The 22,564-nt window shown below is 39.8% G+C and overlaps 1 protein-coding gene across 2 annotated transcripts in view; it reads left to right on the forward strand.

Moving 5' to 3' along the window:
- The first annotated feature begins 7,731 nt into the window (after positions 1–7,731).
- SESTD1 (SEC14 and spectrin domain containing 1) overlaps positions 7,732–22,564 on the forward strand; it is a 148,393-nt gene continuing 133,560 nt past the window's right edge. The window contains exon 1 of one of the 2 annotated variants that reach the window (XM_032407174.1): positions 7,732–7,997. The gene's annotated coding sequence lies outside the window, so the exon portion shown is untranslated. Of the gene's footprint in view, positions 7,998–8,243; positions 8,384–22,564 lie in introns of those variants that run through there. The other variant, XM_032407165.1, reaches the window with a different exon arrangement.

Raw genomic sequence — 22,564 nt, forward strand, 5'->3', positions numbered from 1 at the left:
AGTGAGAGAGTGGGGGGAGCCTGACAATGGGCGGAGATTATTTTTAAATGTGGTTTGTCCCTGTTTTGTTCAAGAACATGGGATTTTTTTTACGTGTAGATCAACAAGAGAGCCACTTCTGACCACAAGAGGATTGAAGCTAGGAGGGAAGACTTTCGTCCCTGGCCTCTGATTTTAGAGCCTGGAGCAGAATACATTGCTTAATGGCTGAGGTAAATGTTCTTGACCTTTGTATTCAGGCTGATGACTAGAACACATTAGAAAAACAAAATAAACCTTATGACTTGGACCAAGCTTGTTTTTAACATTCTTTTCTGTCTTACTAATAACTAGGACCTAGCCCTGTACTGAAACACCATGTAACAGAAACTGAAGAACTCTCTCTGTAACTTAACTAATACTCTTTGAATGAGACCTGACTATTTCACTATGCTGATTGAATTTGACAATCAAGTGCTTTTACCTCTTCAGCTTTGAATAAAATATTTTTAGATCTAAATTTTTTTGACTTATAATGCGAGTAGTAAGTAAAAATGCTCCCATCAAGCAAAACTGTATTTTCCTACCATAATCATGAATAAAATGAAGGATTTTTCTAGGCTAGGGTTTTAAAGAAGCATCAACAAACCAGAAAAAGGGTACTTGAGTGTAGGTTTTTAATATTAAATGAGACTTGAAGTAATTTACATTACAATTTTAATATTTGAGTAGGTAAAAAATTTTCATAAAAATCATCTTTCTAGGGGTGCCTGAGTGGCTCAGTTGGTTAGTCGTCTGCCTTCAACTCAGGTCATGATCCCAGATTCCTGGGATCAAGTCCCGCATCCACCTCCCTGCCCAGCGGGGAGTCTGCTTCTCCCTCTCCCTCTGCCCTTCCCCCTGCTCATGCACACTCTCTCTCTCTCACCCTCTTTCTAATAAATAAATAAAATCTTTAAAAAAAAAAATCATCTTTCTAGTGTGAGCTTTAGAGAAGCACACATTTTGCAGCGAATACCTATTATTCGGTTGGCCTGGTATTCCTTTCTCCCTTGTCCTGGTAATGCCCCTATCTTCTTAGGAGACTTCCTCACCTAAAGGAAGCTGCCCATTAATGATGCCCAGCCCTCTACCTCATAGGCCAAACCAGTTCTACTGTTCAGGGTTTGAACATTCATGTGACCCAAAATATCAGCTGCTCCTGAGAGTTTTCTACAAGAACTCTCTGGAAGCTGGAGGCTGTTACACCCAGTGCCACCTGGGGCTCTTCTCCACGTGGTCGAAAACAGACTGGTTTGCTGCTGGACAGATGGAAGGCAAGTCACAGAGAAACAGGTTTCACAGAAGGGGCTGAGAAAGATACTGACTTTGCTTGGCTCTCTGCTCTGGTCTCTAAGGTCCCCATGTTGCCAGGTGAACTGGGGAGACCCCCCGGGTTCTGAGGCCTCAACCCAGCCCACCCCAAAGATATCATGGAAGGTTCTTGGTCTTGTCATGAGAAAGAATTCAAGGACAGACATATAATACAGCAGACGAGTGACACAAATGGGAAAGTTTATTAAAGCAAAAGTACACTTTGGAGATGTGAGAGCCCACAAGCTCTAGAGAGAGAGAGAGAGAGAGAGCTGCACACCTTGGGGGTTGGGATTCTATATTTTACTGAAGGTTGTTAATTAGCAGGTAGAATATTCATTACTTGGGGCTGGGATTTCTTGGAAGCAAGGGTTCTGTACTTTTTCTTCTTTATTTGGGCAGGGGTTTCCTGTCATGGTACCCACCATCTTGGGCCTGTCTGGTTTGATCTGGCTTCTTGTAAAGTGCTGCCAGGACAGGCCTCTGACCTTCCTGATAGCTGGCCATTGTTTCCTCGTTGCTGGCCTCCATGAATCCTGTTAGAACCTAACTAACTGCCTACTCGAACACCCAGCAATGCAATTCTTCCTTTAGTGTGCTTGAGCTACCTCACTCTTATTCCAGAAAATCCACAGTACTGTTCCAGAAAATCCATCACCCCTTCATCCCAGTCCAGTTGAAATTGGCTTTGGTATTTGCAACCAAAGAGTTCTGACTCAGGAACACATATTTGAGAATATAATATAGTGACACTTAATGGTACTTATTGGAAGAAAATTTATTGGAGAGAACTACAAAAATTGGCATAGTTCGTTTACTGTATTTTATTATGTAATGTATTATATGTTGCCAGACGCATTTAAAACAATTTACTTAAGCAATTTGCTTTTAACTTGGCCTCCTTTGCTAATCTCTATTACAAAGCTTGTTAATTAAGAGTGATAATAAATTGCTGAAATTAGAACCTTTCCTTAGTCTGAAATTTTATTTCATTTTTTATTATTTCTAATAGTTTTCAAGCACTACTGATGTTTAAGAGATAAACTTGTGTTATGCCTAAATTATACACCACATGTACTTACACACAGACAGATGATCCTGCAAATATTCAAATGCTTTCAGCTTATATTAACTACTCTAGGTCAGGAGGCCTAAATTCTAGTCTTTGATGTTTTGTTAACTAACTGTAGAGTCAGGTATGTTGCTTAACTTCTCTGGGCCACAGGAAAATGAAGATGTTGGAATAGATGGGGGTCTCTTCCAGCTTTAAAACTTTATGACTCGACGACTAGAAAAATAAGTCAGTTTTGTTAGGAAAGGCTTTTGCTGATTTTACAAAAAATCAAATGCTACGTTTTACTCTTTCTTTTGGCCTGTTTACCAAAAACATTTTGTGAAAATGTGCCTGGGGGAAATGAAACCTATGTGACACAAGTGAATGCAAACTATGTTGGCCTTGGAAAAAGTTTTGTTGTATAAAGGACCCCAAATACATTGGCCTAGATGATGAACTAACAGGTGCTCAAGACCAACAACAACAACAACAAACCTTAAAAATGTTATTTATATAACTTCAGGGCCATGAAAGTATATTAAAAACAAAACCAAAACAGGTCTTTTTAACTTCCTTAGTGAAAGAGAGAAAATTTGAGCTTTGAATTACAATGTCAAACGTTAAAAACTGGTAAACTGAGTCCTCAAACTATTTTTTAAATAAAATTATTAAATATTTTTCTTAAAAATTCTGTAATGTATTACATGTACATTCCTAGAACAAATATTCTACACCTTTAGATTTTAAAATATAACATTTTGGCAATTTTTCAAATGTTGATATTGAAATGTTAAAGAAATACCCCCAAATTTCCATTTTTGTTCTGCCCCTAAAGGTGGGAGTTGCAGCATGGAGAAGAGTAACTCAGAGCTACGGTTTCAGCACCACCATGTCTTAGCTTTGTGACTGCGGCATGTTAGGCAATTTTGCATTGCAAGATACGGACTCAAACATGTGCCCTCAGGGAATAGGGTTGGGATTTGGTTCTTGTTCCTTTGGTAAAGAATACGTATGCAAATTAGAAAAACTGAAATCTCAGCTGCGGATATCAGGCTTCCCAGGAATAACAGAAAAGTTGAACAACCAAGTGTCCTAGGAGAAGAGGGATGCACCCTGGGTTGGGCTTTCTGGAACATAGAATCTGAAGGGTTTTCAGAACCCAAGGCATCAGTTGGTGGATCTTTTCTTTAGAGCAGGGGTTCCCATCCTACTGAACATCCCAATCACCCGGGGAGTGTTTTAAAAAACTGAGGGTTGCTGGAGGAGAGGTGGGTAGGGGGAAGGGATAATTGAGTGATGGGCATTAAGGAGGGCACTTGATGTAAGGAGCGCTGGGTGTTATATGCAGCTGATGAATCACTAAATTCTACCTCTGAAACTAATGAAAAAAATTATAGATTGTGTGAAAACTAAACAAATCCAAAACCAAAAACCTAAAACAAAATAAAACAATATCAAAAAACCCCAAAACAAAACAAAAATATATAGATTGTGGGGGGTGCCTGGCTGGCTCAGTCCATAGAGCATGTGATTCTTGATCCTGGGGTATGAATTTGAGCCCCACATGTGGTGTAGAGTTTACTTAAAAATATAGATAGAAAGAGAGATGATAGATGGATAGATAGATAGATAGATAGATAGATAGATAGATAGATAGATGATAGATAGACGATAGGTAGATAGATAGTGAGACCCCATCAGCAAAGGCTTTGGTCTAGTCCATATGCGGCAGTGCCCTGATCACTTTGTTGTTAAAAATCTTCCACATGAATTTTGAATGCCCTGCTCTCTGCATTGCCTGATTTTGCTATTGTTTCATTGTCTGCTTCGTGATCAGCCCACTACCGGTTGGTTCCCTAGCTTCAACTATGTGTGTCTTCTTTATCACAGGGTCAGTGCTTCATCTCCTTCAAGCCTTAGCTCAAATACTACCTTCCCAGTGAAGCCTTTTCTAGTCCTATGATTAAAAACTGTACCATACCCCTTACACTTTCTAGTCCCCTTTCCTGCCTAATTTTTATCCAACGCTTACCCCTTTCTAATATACTCTTTGATTTACCTACTTATTGTGTTTATTGCCTGTCCCATCCACCAGAATGCAAGATCGAAGGGGCAGAATTTTTGTGTCATTTGTCCATACTGTATCCCTGGCACCTGAACCAGAGATGCTTAATAAGTATTTGTTGACTACATGAGTTGAATATGTAATGAATAGATGTTTTCTGTTTAGTCATTGGCTGACATTATTCTCTCAGAGCCCTACTCACCCATGGGCACCCTGTGTGTCTCCTTTTGGATTCAGCTGGCCTGACTGGACCAGCTTTTTGGGATTGAGTGCTTTTTCCTCACCCCTCCAGGTCATTTTTGAATGGGTGCTACCTGGCTGTTCATATGTCAGGGGTAATCAACAGTGATTCAGGGATTACACAGTGCAATAGTACTGCCTGGGGCCTCCCCTTCAGCATGGGCTGTGGGTGGGACAGTTTCTCCAAGAAGCCAATTTTGGTGCAGAGTGACTGTTCAGCAAATTCCCTAAGCCTACTGAGCTTCAGTAAAATGGTGCCTTGGTCTGCCTTACCTCAGTGAATTCTTCAGAAGTTCCAGTGAATAATGTGTGGGAAACACATGCACATAAAAGGTGTTTTCAACATTCATTTATTATAAAAAATAAAACAAGATGAGTATGAAAAGTTATTTAATTTTAGATAACATTTAAATGTGGCTTTTAATAAAAAGCCTGAGGGAAATTAAAGGGGAGAAATTAGGAATTTAGGAATTTGTTGCTTAAAGTGCCTTTGGGATTCTTTTGCCCCCACCACTGAAAGTTTTTTTTAAATGTTATTCTCCTTTCACTGATTTCTATTTTGGCAGGGGCTCCTGGTACATAACTTCCAAAGTGATATTTAAGAGGAATAAATGCAAAGATCTGCACTCAGTCTTCAAAAACAAATTGCACAAATACAGGCTGAAGGAGATATGGTTCTATAGCTATAGATGTATTAAAGACTTCTAAAAGATTTGGGGGTATTTCTGTTTGTATTTGGTTGGCAAAAACATGCTATTTATGAACAGTGTGCGGTAGTAGAAAAATGTTATTGTGATATCAAACTGAATTTTGAATTATAAAATTGTAGAAGAGTGTACTTTACTATTCCTCTCTTCATACCTGGATCATTGGACTCAATTCCAGATGCCACATTTTAAGAGGCAGTAGGGTATGTTTAGATGAGAGTGTATGAAGACGAAAGGAGCATGAGAGGGAAGCATGGTGTGGGAAGGCATGGGCTGTGGTTGCTGGCTTCAAACATTTACAAGGCTATATATGGAGGGGGAATGGGACCGTTCTGTACTCAATACATGGTACTAGATTCCGATTCACTGGGCACTTTAATACACATTGCATTCATATTTATAATAATGGTTTAAGGTAGTATTGTTTTTCCCTTTTAGAGTTGAACAAACATCCTTGGAGTGGTTTTGTGCTAGTCCAAGTTTATACAGCTAGGAAGTATTATAACTGGGATCTGACTACACCACTTTGGAACTTAAATCCAGTGGTATTTCCTACCAATACCATAACTACCTACAAATTTATAAGGAGACACATTTCAGTTCAATGAAAGGACTAGAAGGACGGTTCAAAGATGAATACTGTTGTGAGGTAGTGAGTGGTTCCCTATCACTTGGAGTTCAAGCATATGCTGGACAGCTACTTTCCAAGGATCTGGTAGTCCCTCAATTTATACATGTACTGTATAAAGAAGGACTTACTTACCTTAATAACAAAATGTTAAAAATGAAGGCTAATCATAGAGCCAAAGGAACATAATAAGCGAGGCCTAGTGAACTTAAGTGATTGAGCTATGTTCATTAATTCAGTAGTTATTGGAAAATATGGCATTCCAACTTCATTCTCTGGATTTACGATCTAATTTTTGTTTTTGTTTGTTTGTTTGTTTTCTGTTACAGCAGTTATCCCTTATCCACTAACTGGGTAATACAGTGTGGAACTAGAGGATATGGAAAGAGGAAAGGCAGAGATGTTTGGGAATTATTGTAATGGATTGTTTGGCATGCTCTTGCTTTATTAAAACAAGCAAAGAATGTGAGTGGTAGTAGGAGAGGGTTTTAAATGATAAGCAGAGAATGCCACCTAGTAAAGGAAGAACAAAATACTGTGGAAGGTTAAGCAAGGCAGGGACTGTGGAGTGTACTGTTCTTTCCCTCCTGATGAGTAGATGCTCAACATCTATTTGCTGGAAGGAATGACGTCAACCCTCAACAAATATTTAAAGGGAAACTTCTTAGTGCTGAGCACTTTGCTATGTCTGGGAACCAAAAATGAACTAGACAAAAATATCTATCCTTTTAAGGAACTCAGTCTAGTAACAAAAGACCACCAAGCAAAGCAATGAGAAAAAAGAAAAAAGTACTAAGGATAATCATAGAGAAGAGATAAAAGATTCCATGAAGGCATAAAGGAAAGAGTATTTAATTCAGTGTAAGTGCATAGGGTGAGCATGTGGGTGTGGAGGAAAGAGGGGATGTCAGGGAAGATTCCAAAGAGAAAGTGATGCATTTATCCTCTTGAAGGAGAGTAGGAGTTCACCTGGTTAAATGAAGAATGGATTTCAGATGGGGGAAAATGTCCAGAGATATTGAGACAGGCTTTTGCATCTGTGCGTGAAATGTGGTGGGAGTCAGAGCTGGAGCTGAAGAGGTCTAGGGATGGCGTTATAAATGGCCTTGTATACCAGGTAATTAGCTTGAACCTGATTGTCCTAGGTGGACAGCCTCTGAAGAATTTTAAAGAGGGAGGCTCTTTGGTTTTGGCGCATTCTCTGACAGTCAGTGGAACAGAAGCAGAAGTGAAATTAGAAAGGCTTGACCTAGAGAGTGGCAAAAAGTTGAAATAGTGGAGACAGATTATTAGTCACAGGATTAAGAGGAAGAATTCATCCATGGGATTTCAAATCAGAGAACTTTAGTGGGGAGAAATTTGATTGCCTAGTTGTTAGAATGGCAAGATTTTATCAATGGAACTAGGTGATACCGAAGTGAGCGGCACAGTGGGTAATACGGAAGGCCTGGGATTGAGACCATATGGTTGTCCTGAGCTTGTGTGTATTAGCTGATGACTCTTTTGAACTGAATTCAAGAAATGACATAAAAATGATTTGCGCAATAAAATTAGAAGAAGGAGGACTCTGAAGTCGGTACATTTGTAGAAAAATAACTAGGGTTGGTGAAGATGGGGAAGTAGCCATTATCAGAGGGCCATTTGTGAATAAATTTTGGTCTGTCCAATGGAAAGATCCCCGAAGAAAACCAAATGCCCTGAATCCAGCCCTTCCTCACTACGACCAATTCCCCAGTAGCTGCCTTCATTCTTCAGACTGTGGGGGTCAGAATTTTGAAAATCCTGAAGACCATGTACTCAAACCTACGTATTTCAGGATGAGGACAGAGAAAACAAACGACTTGCAAGACGTCAAGTAGCGGGGTCTTTCCTTAAGCCCGGGCTTCCTGACTTCAGGTCCGGTGCTCCTTTCTTTACCCACACCGCTGCGGGCTGGGCAGCGCGTGCCGAGGTTCGCAGGATCTGCCAGGGGTGAGTTGAAGGCCCCTTCCTCGCCCCGCCCCCCACCGCAGCCCCTGTGGAACTCCCCGGGCCGCCCCCTTCCCGCGCCAGGCGGGGTCGCTGCGCCGCCGCTACTCGCGCGCGCGCGGGGTCGCGCGGACGCGGGGTCGGGCCGCGGGTGCGGGGAGGTCGCCGGGCCGCCCGCGCCGCCGCCCCTTCCCTGACGCACGGAGGGGCCGGGACGCGATTTGCCGCGAGTGGCTGGAGTCGCCGCCGCCGCCGCCGTCCAGGCCCGCTCCGCCCCCAGCCCGCCTTCCTCCCGCCTCGCCCTCCGCCTCCGTCCGCGCTTCGCTCGCGTCCCCGCGTCCTCCCCACCAACCCCGGAGGTGCCGGCCGCCCGCGCCAGCGCCAGCCAGGTGAGTGTGGCCGCCGCGCGGCCCAGGCGGCCCGGGCGGGAGGAGCGCGCAGGCCCCGCGGCCGGGTGGCGAGCGCGGGCGGGTGGACGCGGAGGCGGAGGCGGCGGCGGCGGCGGGCCCGGCTTTCTTCCTGGGCGCGGGCCGCGGGGCTGTGGAGCCGCACGGCTGAGGGAGGGGCGCCCGCGCCCCGCTGCAGCCGCCACCGCAGACAAAGCGCCTGAGGTGGGAGCCCCGCGGGCGGCCTCTGCCTCCGCGCTGCCTGCCGGGTGCGGCCGCGGCCCGCAGAGCCCGGGCTGCTCTGGTTTTTACCCCTGAGCGCCCTTGTTCATTTCTGGGTGAAAGGGACCCGCATAATGCAACAGGTTTGGGCGTTAATCCTTATTTTCCGGCGGGTCTCGTCCTCCGGGCGTGCGGGCACCACATGCGGCGGTGCCCGGCCCCCGGGCGAGCCCAGCGTCCAGCTCCGGCGGCGGGCTTCTTTGTGTGGCCGGTGACCAGCCTTGCCCGTTGGGTGGGGGACGCCCGTCCGAGGCCCCCGGGCTGCGGGGAGGCTCCTGGATGCCTCCCTCGCGGCTTGGGGCTTGGCTTCCCCCCGGGCCTGCAGGATGTTAACATCCCTCCAGCCTTTGGAGGAGTCACAAAGGGAAGGAAGAGAGGGTTGGCAAGGATTTGTGGTTATGTATTTATTTTTTATATGTTAGGTAGACTGATAGTAGAAAAGAGCCGCAGTCTGGCCGGCTCATGAGGGTGCGGGTGGGATTTCACCCTGGGATGCACGGTTTGGACTTGCTGCTGCTCTGACAGCAAGTGGTTTTCTTGGTGCGTTGACATCTTTCATACACAGATACCAGCCCAGAAGTTGGAAGTGCTGTTGAGGGAGTAACTCTGTAGCAGCTGTTTGGCAGGTCACCTCTTTCTGCACATTTTGTCCGTGCCAAATATACCCGCTACACATCCTGGCATAGGTTGGCAAACTCTCAAAATTGCCACTCAAAATACCCCCCATTTTGGAAAACATTAATCCATATGGTTTTCTTTGGCTTGATTTTGGCTTATTTTCTTAGGTGTGAAAAACTTTTTTCTCCCCCCCTCCCCCCGCAAGGAAGAATACATAACAAAGAACAATTTATTTTTGTTCACATACCTTGGTCATGCTGTTACCTAGTTGGTTTCATTGGTATGCTATTTTAGTATAACAATACTAAATGGAAGGAAAATATCTTTTGCTTTGAGCAATAAAATGCTTCTTTGTTCTAGAACCAGGAAGCTTTTATACATCATAATTTCTGTGGACAAAAGTTGGTGACTGTCTTTACCCCATGACCCAATACATGAAAAAATTCCCAAATGACTTAGAAAGCATTACACAACTCTATAGATTGTTTTTCTATCCCAAACTCCAGGAAATCATTTTGCTATGTATTTAATCAAGTAATCTAGACTAAATTTAATCTTAAAATTTGGGCCTTACTCTATAAATTCCCCAATATTAGGGAATGAATTGATTACTTTTAGAGTTTGTTAAGCATTGTAAGCCCTGAAAATAGTAATAGGAAAGAGTAGTGGAGATAGGAGCTGGTGGTGGATTTAGCAGAATGACCGCAGATTGGAACATGGAATGTGGTAGAGGTTGCAAAGTTCCACCTACTTGGGTTTTAGTTGATCAGTGGGCAAGGCCATATCTGAAAAGTAAATGTCCACTAATTAAAAAAGCAGAAAAAAGTGTTACATCCTGGCCTATTTTTTTTTTCCCTCGGTGTACTCTGTAAAGACTCCTTGAAGCTCTTTCTAGTCCTTAAAAACAAACTTGCTATTAATAGGGACTTTTCTTTTGAAGAAATAAAATTATACCAAATTAATCTGATCCATAGAAAGTTTCTCTAACATGATTAGTAGTTTTACTTTACCCAGAATACCATTTATCCTGGTAACATCTAACTTCAAAGAGCTTTTATAGCTGTTACAGGCTATAGGAACAACCTCTTGAGAAAAGTAGCATTTTGACTAATGAAAAGGAGCAGAAACTTACATTTCTATAATAATTTTCTTTTATTGAGGTATAATTCATATACTGTAGAATTCACTCTTACAACATGTATAATTCAGTGGTTTTAGTATATTTACAGGGTAGTGCAAACATCACCAGTTCAAGAACATTTCCATCATGCTGAAAAGAAACCCCAATACCCATTTACCTGTCACTCTCATTCCTCTTCCCCTGCACTTGGCAACCATTGATATAGTTTCTGTCTAGAGATTTGCCTGTTCTGGACATTTCATATAAATGGAACCATACAAATAGGTGGCCCTTTGTGTCTTTTACTTAGCATAGTAGTTTTAGGGTTCATATTATGCATGTATCACTACTTCATTCCTTTTTATGGCTGAATAATCTTTCTTGGATTGATATGCCACATTTTGATTATCCTTTCATCAGTTGATGGACATTTGGGTTCTCTCCACTTTCTGGCTATTATGAGTGGTGCTGCTATGAACACTTATTTACAAGTTTTTGTGTGGACATATGTTTTCAGTTCTCTTGGGCGTATACTGAGGTGTGGTATTGCTGGGTCATATGATAACTCTGTTTAACTTCTTGAGGAATTGCCAAACTATTTTCCATAGCTGCTGTAGCATTTTACATTTCCACTAGCAAAGTATGAGGGTTCCATTTTCTCCAGTACTTGTTAATGTTGTCTTTTTGATGAGAGCCATCCTAGTGGGTGTGAAGTGGTATCTCATTGTGGTTTTCATTTGCATTTCACCAATGTCTAATGATGTTGAGTATGCTTTCATGTTCTTATTGGTCATTTGTTTATCTTCAGAAAAATGTCTAATTTATAATAGTTTCTAACTTAGTTTTCACGTGTATTTTCTCATTGAAATAATTCTATAAGTTAGGTTTATCCCTATTTTACTGCTGGGAAGCTAAGGTGCAAAGAGGTTAAATGATTTGCTTGTTTTTTAACCTTACAGAGTTAGTAGCAGGGTTTAAATATAAACTCAGGTCTTCTAACTCTGCTTCCTGCATTCTTTTCACCCCCAAAGAAATAAAGAAGTTAAATTGTGTTTGCAAATTTACTTGGCTAATCATTGACAAAGTGGGGGAAAATAAATAAAAAGCAAACCAAACAACAAAAAGCAGGTGGCCATACTGCCTCATATTCACCAGACTTTGTTATTCTTTTTAAAATAAATTCTTTGTTTTCTCCTGTCCTAATAAGGTAGATATGATTTTCATATTTCCTCTAGGGAAGCAGTCAGAACGATTAAACCTAGTAACACACCTTCTTGGTGGCATAGCTCGCTAATCCTAGAACCCACCCTTCACTGAGACATTGCGTTTTATATTACCCTGCAGCTTCCATGTTCTCTATTTTCCCACTAATTTATTCCCTTTATCTTAAAATAATTGAATAATTTCACATTTTTCATAAACATTAAAATTCTGAATGAAACTGAAATTAACTTTTATTTTTGAGCAGGGCAGTTTGCCAGTTTTCATTTTGAAGTGCAGGATTACTAAGGTACATATTTCAGTTTTTATGTGGAACTCTGTATCAGACATAGGTATGCAAAATTATCAGCTCCTTAGAGGGTAGGTAGAGGCCATATGTTATTTATTCATCTTTGCATGTCCATTGTCCAACATAGTGCCCAGCACGATGAATACAAATGAATTTTTTTAACAGCCCCCCCAAAAAAACCCAGTAAAAATTATCTGTTACTCTTTTTTAGAAGAAAGGCAGTACACATTCCAGAAAAAGAGAATATTTCTTACTCCGACACATGACCTAAAAAAAAAATAAATGATAAAAATTAGAACTTAATTTAAAATTCAACACTCTATCTTATGGAAGGAAGTAACTGTTGTTCCATCCTGTGTTTTAAAAAATAGGCTGTAGACAGGGCGCCTGGGTGGCACAGTTGGTTAAGAGTCCAACTCTTGGTTTTGGCTTAGGTCGTGATCCTCAGGGTCGTGAGATACAGCCCTGCGTTGGGCTCCATGCTCAGCTGCTTAAGACTCTCTCTAACCCTCTGCCTCTCCCCCTGTGCACACACGCTCTCTCTCTCTTTCTGTCTGTCTCTCTCTCTCAAATAAATAAATCTTTGAAAAAAAAATAGGCTCTAGGGACGGCTGACTGGCTCTGTTGGTAGAGCATCTTGATCTCGGGGTCGTGAATTCAAGCCCCATGTTGGGGGTAGAGTTTACTTAAAAAAAAAAAAGTACGTGGTGGCTGGCACAAGTGCTTATTAGCTCAGTGCCCTTACTTAGGAGTGACACCCTGAATGTTTGTTAAATAAATGAATGTCCATTGAGTGAATAAAAGGATTAGTTTTCATTATAACAAATAGTGGAGATAACAGCAAATGAGTATTTAGGCTGTGCTTTTCATTTGTATATCTTAATAGCAAACATGATACATGTTCGTTATAAAAATTCAAATAATATGTGGGTATATTCAATACAAGCTGAAAATCTCCCTTTACTTCTTGTCCCCTTCCCTTCCTTTACCCCCAAGATCATTCCTGTCCCAGGTAACCATTATTAAGTTTAGGGTTTATATTTCCATCTGTATCTTTGATTTATGTATACGTATGTATAAATATGCGTTTACATATCCGACCATACTTATATACATACATTCACAATGGTTTTTCCTTTACAAATGGGATCATACTACACATTTCCTTTGTTTTTAACTTAAATGTATTAAGACTTTAGCATTTATAGTCACAAACGATAAATGTCATATTTATTATTCTTGCCTGGTTTTGATGTCAGGATTAAGCCAGCCTCTAAGAATGAATTGGGAAATACTCCTTTTTTCCCCCTGTGTTCTAGAATAGTGTAAAAATGTCTGCCCTGTAAGCATTTATTAGAAATTCCCTGATAACCTTGGGGGAGGGATGAGATCTGAGGCAACCTTTCAAATTTTTCCTTTTTTTATTTATTCTATCAAGTTTTGGTTCGTATTTTCTATTACATTTTTGGTGAAAGAATCCTTCCACACACACAAACACACACTTCCCTTCCCCCAGCTCTGATGAGTAAGTTGAGAAAAGCAAATGATTAGCTGGATCAGTGGATGCAGGAGTATATGTACTTTTCTCTTAGAATGATCCAGGGTAAAGCCCTACACTTACTAGTTGTATAACCTTAGACAAGTTACCTATCCTCTTCAAACTTTTTTTTCTTTTCTGTGAAATGTAATAATCCCTACCTCATTAGAGTCTTGAAAGTATTAAATGAGATGTGAGCTAATATGTGAAAAACCTCAGTAGCTGTATCTAATAAAAATTTACAAATCTGTAATACTAAACTGTAACATGCTATATAAATGTAAATTTGCCACTGAAGTTATCATAAATTGTTTTAGCCAGTGAAGAACAAATTTAAGGAGAAGGAATGGTGGAGCTAGCATGGTTTCCACTAATAAATTAGAAGGATCTAGGGGCACCTGGGTGGCTCAGTCGGTTAAGCATCTGACTCTTGGGTTCAGCTTAGGTCATGATCTCAGGATCTTGGGATTGAGCCCCGCGTTGGGGCCATGGGGCAGGCAGGCTACATCAGCAGGGAGTCTGCTTGAGATTCTCTCCCTCTCCCTCTGCCCCCCCTCAAATAAATAAATAAATCTTGGGGAAAAAAAAGAAGGCTCTGTAAAAATTTCCAGGCCATTTAGAATTTGATTTGGTAGACCGTGATTTGTAAATACTTGGCACGGTTTTGAGGCAGCTTAGTAGGGAAAAGTAATGGTGTAAACACGCTTGATTTAATCCTGCCTTATCACTTACTAAGTTTGTGACTTTGGACAAGTTAATAATTTCTCTCATTAAAATGGGATAAATACACTCACTTTATAAGGTAGGTATTAGGAAAGAGATTAGTATAGCGTTCAGCATCTAATAGGTGTTCAAACTGTTAATTTTTTTCTTTGTATGACCATCTGTGACAAACATGAGGTGTTGGGTTCTGCTATTTGAATGCTGCTTGGTGTACTGGAAAAAACATTAGGCCCTAGAGTTTCAGCCTTTGTTTCACAATTACTAGCCATTGGCTTTGGACAAGTCTGCTCAGCTTCTGTTTCCTTACCTATAAAAAAACAGCAGGAAAACTAACACTTGTTGAGCATCTATTTTATATGCATTTAGTAGGGAGTTTACAAATCTTAACCTCATTTAATCCTTCCAATAATTCTATCAAATAGAGATGATGGTCGTTTCCCAACTTAACAGATGAAACGAAGGTGCAGGAATTGGATTTTCTGACATCCATTTGAAGGTACTCCCCACCCTCCACACCTGTCCATGTTCTTTCACTTGGTACAGCTATCCTCTCTTGGGGATGATAGGGTGTGCTCCTGTGTACAGAAAATTCCAAATGAGGAGCATACTGCAAACTGAAATACCGAATGTATTAAAAAAAATTTCAGCTAGTATAGGATGAGACTACTTATTTATTAATGATTTCCATTAATAAAATACAAATATAGGATGGTTAATGTATCCTAATGCCTATACTTGAGAGTAGTAATTTAAGTTTTTTAATACGTGTGTTGTTCGTAATCATTTTACCTAAATAATTCATTAGGTTTCATTGCATTTCCAATTTGACCAGGTAAAGGGGAAGGGGTAGGTAATGGTCATACAGGAACTATAAGCCTGTTTGATAGTGGTGTGTGTGTGTGTGTGTATGGGAGAGCTGGGAAATACAGTTCTCTGGCAGTTTGGCATTTACAGGAACTACAGATTCTTGGAAAGAAGTAGAGAAAATCTGCATTATAATTCATTGTCTACTTGCAGACTTGCAGAGTCATTTAAAAAATGAACCTGCCTTTGTCAGCTGGTTTATAAAGAGCTATTATGTTCTTGAAAGGTAGTAATATTGTATTTCCTTTGATAGGGGTTGCCAAAGCTTTTGCTATGAGTTTCATTTTATTTGATCAGAGTCAGTGATATTGATTTGGCTTTTTTGTTAGCTTTGTGCTAGGGATATGCAAAAAAAAAAAAATGCTGTTGGGACATTACGAATTAAATTGTGATTGAATAACAGTATAGAAATTCTGTCTATTGAAGCTTCAGTTATCATTTTTATTCTATTTGGTAGGAGTGGGAATTCCTACTAAGAGAATTTTTATCAGAGTAGGTTTGAATTGTGCTATGTAAATTCTCACTGATATTGAATGCTTCTTTTTGGCAGAACCCAGTACAAAGTGTCATGAACTATATGTAAGTGTTAGAAAATATGGTTCTTGTCTTCAAAGAGTTTATACTTAGGGAGGCACTGAAGGAAGAAACAAAGTAAAAGGACAGAGTGAGTTCTTAAAGCTTGTGCCTGCTCTTTGTAAAATCAATTTTGCTGCATTGGGCTTTGGTAAGATACCCTAGGTATCTCCTGATGGGTGCTATCACAAACATCCAAATTCTTTGAAAACTGGTAGTTGTGTATCTTGTATATCTTGTTCATTCTATAGTGGTCTCTTTGTTTTATAAAAATTACTCTTTGGTCTGAGTACACAGAATAGTTCCTCTTCTGAGTACTTTTCTGTTCTATCTCCTGGACTGTGGACTGGGTTTTCCTTTTTGTGATGGCTACGAGAAAGCCAAAGCCAGATTTGTGGCCCACTCCAGAGCAGGCATAGTGATTTTATGCTGTACATTTATTTTGGTCTTTCTCTTGGCACGACTTTTGGTGTTTTCTTTATTCTTTTTCCTATTAATTTTTTAAATTTATTAACTTTTTATAGTTCACGTATTCTTGTAAGTCTCATTAATCATTTTCAGAACAAAATAGTGGTGTATACAAAAATAAATATACATGAAATTCATGGAGGAACATATCAAGGTAAACAGATTAATATAGTAGAGACCAGATGTGGCAAATAGGTTTTATTCATGGGCTAGCTTTGATTGATGGTGGCTTTGTGGAACATTACATTAAGGAGTAGTTGGAGGCAGCATGCAGATTTAGTGGGAAAGACCACTGTGATCACTGAGCAGTGTTGTTATGGGTGTAGGAGTGGTGATGGCACGGGTGCCTGTATTTGCCATCCCTTTTATAGAAAAAAAACACACAGGATGCTGAATAGCACAATAGGTAGGTGGCTTTTTAAGTTTAGAGCTAGGTTTGGCTGGGAGAGATGTAGATTTGAGGAACAAGTTGGTAAATTGTTGAAGTTGGCAGTCAGATTGGTTCATCTAGAATAAAATGTCTTCAGTGCATTAAGGAAAAATTAGGTTGTTGGAAAAAGTGAGGAAGGGAATGTGATAGTCTTAACAGATAGATGGAGGTGATCAGACTTTTTTATCTCCTAAAATTCTAATTAATTCCTTATATGATTTCCAGTGGTTTTGCTTTAGGTCAGGTCTTTGTCATCCTTTTCATTTTAAAAGTTAAATTATTTTTTGAGTAGCTAATACATTCATATATTTCAAAATTAAAAAGGTACCAAAAGACACATTAAAAAGTCTTCCTTTTATTCCTGTTTCTCAACTACTGAGTTTTCTCCTCCACAGAGTCAGCCAGTGTCATCAGATTTGTATCATTACAGAAATATTTTATGTATACATTTGTGTTTTCCAGTCCATTTTACACAAATAAATATTTCTGTACCTATGTATGTAAAACTGCTTCTTCCATACTATATACAGTATTCTGCACCTTACATTTTTCATTCTTAGAGATTTTTTTCATATCAATACACAAGGAACTTTATTCTTTTTAAAAAATAAACCTTTTGGGGCACATGGGTGGCACAGTTGGTTAAGCCTCCCACTCTTGGTTTCAGCTCAGGTCGTGATCTCAGGGTTGTGGGATCGAGCCCTGAGTCAGGCTCCATGCTCAGCTCAGAGTCTGCTTAGGACTCTCTCTCCCTCTCCTGCCCCTCCCCCTGCCCATCTCTACCGCCCCCCCCCCCAGCTCTCTTTCTCTAAAATAAATAAATCTTAAAAAAAATAAATATTTTTCTTTGGAATAATTTTAGATTTACAGGAAAGTTGCACAAAATAGTACAGAAAGTTCCTATATATACCTCACCCAGTTTCAGTTTCCTCAAATGTTATTGTCTTACTGTGGTGCATTTGTCAAAATGGGAAACTGAACATCAGTACATTATTAACTACACTGTAGACTTTATATGGATATCACCCAGTTTTTCCATTAATGTCTTCTTTCTGTTCCAGGATTTCACCCAGAATACCACATTGCATTTAGTTATCTTGTCTCCCTAGTCTCCTCTGACAGTTTCTCAGTCCTTTTTTTTGAGGAGTGCTGGGCAGATATTCTATAGAATATCTCTCAACTTGGGTTTGTCTGATGTTTTCCTCATGATTAGAATGGGGCTTTGGCTTTCTGGGAATAATACAGAAAGTTGAGTTGCCCTTCTCATCATGTCATGTGAGGGAGTACTTGATATTTCCGTGACATCACTGGTTATGTTAACCTGGATCACTTGGTTAAGGTAGTGTTTGCCAGTTTTCTTCAATGTAGTGTTACTATTTTTCCCTTTCTGCACTTCATTTTTCAAAGTGAGTCACTGAGTTCAGTCTACCTTCAAAATTGGAGGGAGAATTAAAGGACTTTCTTTTTAAAAATGTAGTACTCCTGGGGGGGGTCTGGCTGACTCTGGGAAGAGCATGCGACTCTTGATCTTAGGGTGGTGAGTTCGAGCTCCACGTTGGGTGTAGAGATTAAAATGTAAATCTCCTGGGACACCTGGGTGGCTCAGTCAGTGAAGCGTCTGCCTTCAGCTCAGGTCATGATCCCAGGATCCTGGGATCAAGTCCCGCGTTGGGCTCCTTGCTCAGCAGGGAGTCTGCTTCTCCCTCTGCTGCTGCTCCCCCTGTTTGTGCTTCCCCCCGCCTGACAAATAAATAAATAAAATCTTTTTAAAAAAATAAAGTGTAGTATTCCTTAAGATGGATGTACCATATATTTTATTCAGCTATTTTCTTATTAATCAATATAGATTAATATATTAATTGATTTAATATATTAAATCATGATATATTAAATATATGTATATTTAATATATTAAATCATAATATATTAAATCAGATGATTTAACATATCAGTTAAGAAAACAGGCTCCAGAGCTAACACTACCTAGGTTCAAATCTTGGCTCTACATTAGTTATGTGATCTTGGGCTGTTTTTACTTGGCTCCTCAGTTTCTTCATCTGTAAAATGGGGGTGTTAATAGCACATACCTTATAGGATTGTTGGGAGGATTTAATGAGAAAATATGTAAGTGCTTAAAACAGTGTCTGACGTTATATTAAGTGCTAGATAAGTGTTTGCTATTATTCACTTTTTTGTCCTTACAATAATACTGCAATGAATAAGTTTGTATATGTTATTTCATACATAGTGGTGGGGCAGGTAGGTATACCATAAGATAAATTTCTAGAAATGGTTACTTGCCTTTGTAATTTTGATAGATACTGCCAAATTTGCCTTCCATAGGGGTTGTAGCATTTTGCATATTCATCAAAGATATATGAGAGCATCTGTGTTTCTGTATCCATGTTACCAAATTATTTGATCTTTGCCATTCGATTGGTGCCTACTTTTATTATGAATTAATTTGAGCATCTTTTTATTGAGCCATTTAAGAGTTTAGATTTTGATGCTGCTTGTGAAGTAACCTGGACTTCATCTGCTGGAAAGTGATAAAAAATGTTGGGGAAAATAATTACAATAACTAGATAAGGAATAGTTTGGATCTGGGAAAGATTAACACTATAGTACTATGGTTGCAAGAAGTGGGTCACTAAGTTTCTGGCCTCTCTTCTGGTGTGGTAGTGTGGTGTCTTGGTAATTGTTTTTTAAAAAGTTTTTTTTTTTTAAAGATTTTTTTATTTATTCGAGGGGTGGGGAGAGCATAAAGGGAGAAGCAGCCTCCCTGCTGAGCAGGGAGCCCCATGCGGGGCTCAATCCCAGGACCCTGAGATCATGACCTGAGTCAAAGGCAGACGCTTAACCAACTGAGCCATCCAGGCATCGCTGTTTTTTAAAAAAGTTTTAGGAGGAGTTGCCACCATCCTACATTTGCAGCCAGCAATGAAGGAAGCTGCAGGGGTGCAGGTTGGAAGGAAAGGTTGCAGTTGCATTAAAGTAAAACTGAAAGTTAATCAAGCCTGACACATTTTTTATGATACTCATATTTTTATGTTGCATAATAATTAGGTAGAAATTAAAATATATTGTAATTAGTTGTATATATATTTGTAATTAATTTTAACATCCAGTTTTAGGAGTTTTTCTTTAGCATTGCATTCTCCAGTATGTATAATCATTGCCGGTTGGTAGTTTTTTTTCTGATATCATGTACTGTGTACTGTTCAGTGGTTATGGTTAACTGTCCCCCTCTAATCCCCCCACCCCCACCCCCAGCTACAGTGTAAAAAACAAAAGTGCTGAATCTTACTTACATCACCTGGATGGGCGCGGTAGTCGGCTTGATGGCCCTTTGCTCTTTTCCTTAGTCAAGTTTCTTGTTTGTGAGTTCATGAGCTTAACCTAGCCCCTCATGAACTACACACACTCTTTCCCCCAGATAGTCCCCCCTTACACACTGGAGGCTCCAAGAACTCTGATGCATGAGAACAGATTGTGGGGGATTGAAGGGGAGGGGCAGGTACAAAATGACCACCATTCTGAAAAAAAGAAAGGGATTTCAAACGAGAAGTAAGTAAACACCCATGAAAATGGAATCTGGGTCCTTAGAATTTGAGATTCTTGGCTTCCGAATAAGGTTAAAAGCGTGGAGAGGGCAAAGTAGAGCTCATGTAACCTATGAACTCTTTTGACCCAGTTCCCCCAGGCATGAAGCAGTATGAAAGCAATTCTAAAGGACTCCGCAAAATAAAAACAAACAGCTCCTACTCCCTCAATTAAACCAAATCAAACCAAAAGGCGAACATTTCTCCTAGATGCCTTAAATTACGGAACAAGTCTGTTAAGATGGAGTTCAGTCCTTTTTAAGTCCTTTTCTGTTTTGATAGGGTAAGCTGGAAGACAGCTGCCACCTGGGGGCTAGAAGCATAAAGGATGCCCTGGGGGTGGTAGAGAACCCAGAAGGCAGGGGAAAGGGAAGCACAGAGGAAGCTAAGAAGACAAATGTGGATTTTTACAATTTTCACCAGATTCTGGATTGTCTTTACTCAGACAAATAAAAGCTCTATTCCAAATATTTCCTCTCTGTAGGACAGGCGGCTAACCAGAAAGACATCTTGAGTTGTAATGAGATGGAAATTATTACTGCTGCTTTGTAATTTGGCCTTTGTATTCAATTTACTTTAAAATACCTAGAACTCCAAGATCAGAAATGGAGAATGGATGCTTTGGGGCACCTGAATTAAACAGATGAGAACACTTGGAATACAGTTAATTCTATCTTAAAAATACAATTTCTGTTTAAATGCCATTTGAATTAACCTGCTTTTGTAAATTGTGAGAATATTTAAGCCTATCAGTTACTTATATCTTAGTGTGAATCATTTAAGCAGATAATTATTGCTTTTATCCTTAATACGTGGCTGAGATAAGGTACTAAGGAGATAAGAATGTTGGTAGAAGAGGAGAGGTAATTTTATAATTTACATCTTTTGTTCAGGATCATGCTGGACACTGGTTTTTAACTTTCCATGACAGTGGAGAATTGAATGTAGCCTGGTGAAGGGAAGCATTAGGTGTTGGAGCCGGGATAAGTCTGGCTTAGCATAGAGCCTGGCCCTCATTAATCATTCCACGTATGGTAACTAGTATCTCCCCATCCACCGCTATTTGATCATTATTATTCTTATAATTTACTTTTAGGGCACGTCATTTGAATATCAGAAAATGCAAAAGGTTTCAGTGAAATTTCCCACCCATTTGTAATAAGATACAAAGAGTTTTGTTTTTTTGTTTTTGTTTCGTTTGTTTTTTCAGCCATACCTACTTCTTTCCACTTACCTACCCTTTCTCTTTAATACCTGCCAACTATTCATCTATTCTCTTTTTCTATAATTTTGTCATTTCAAGAATGCTATGTAAATGGAATCCTCAGTATGTAAACCTTTTGGGAGTGGATTTTTTTCATTCTGTGTAATCCTCTGGATATTCATTTAACTTACTTTGTATTTAAATAGTTTGTTCCTTTTTAATTGCTGAGTACTTTTTCACACTATGGTTGTACCACAGTTTATTTAAACATTCACCCATTGAAGGACATCTAGGTTGTTTTAAGTTATTGGCTATTATGACTAATGCTGCTACAAACATTTTTGTATAGGTTTTTGTGTGAACATGAGTCTTCATTTTTCTGTGGTAAGTGATCAGGCGGGAGTGCACTTGCTGGGTTGTATGGTTGCCTGTTTAGTTTCTGGTTTCTTTTTTTTTTTTTTTTAGAAATTGCCAAACTATTTTCCACAGTGGCTGTACCATTTAATTCCCAGTAGCAGTGTATGAATATTATGGACTGGATTTTGTTCCCTCCAGAGTTGATATGTAGAAGTCCTAACCTTTAGTATCTCACAATGTGATTGTGTTTGGAGGTAGGGCCTTTAAAGAGGCAATTTATGTTGAAATGAGGCCTTTAGAGTGGGCCCTAACCCAATCTGAGTGATGTCCTTATAAGAAGAAATGTGGACACACATCCTTGAGGGATATGGATTCACAGAGGAAAGACCATGTCAGGATGCAGTGAGAAGGTGGCCATCTGCAAGCCAAAAAAAGAGGCCTTAGGCCTTCAAAGAAACCAAACCTGCTGACACCTTGATCTTGGACTTCCAGCCTCTGGAACTGTGAGAAAATACATTTCTGTTGTTTAAGCCACTCAGTCTGTGTGGTATTTTGTTATAGCAGCCCCAGCAGACTAATACAGTGAGTGATCCTTTATTTTTCTGCATTCTTGGCAACATTTGGTTTTTGACTTTTAATTTTAGCCATTCTGATAGGTGCGTTGTGAGGTCTCACTGTTGGTGTAATTTGTATTTTCTTGGTGGCTGGATGATATTGAACATCTTTTCATGTGCTTATTTGTCATCTGTACATCCTCTTTGGTGAAACTCTTCATGTTTTTTGCCCATTTTCTGTTTGGATTTTTTTTTAACTGTTGGGAGTTTCAAGTATTGTTTTATATATTCTAGATACTAATTCTTTGTCAGATAGGTAGTTTGAAAATATTTTTTCCCACT

This window comes from Phoca vitulina, unplaced genomic scaffold, assembly GCF_004348235.1.
Source record: "Phoca vitulina isolate PV1807 unplaced genomic scaffold, GSC_HSeal_1.0 scaffold1, whole genome shotgun sequence".
In the NCBI taxonomy this organism is placed as follows: domain Eukaryota; kingdom Metazoa; phylum Chordata; class Mammalia; order Carnivora; family Phocidae; genus Phoca; species Phoca vitulina.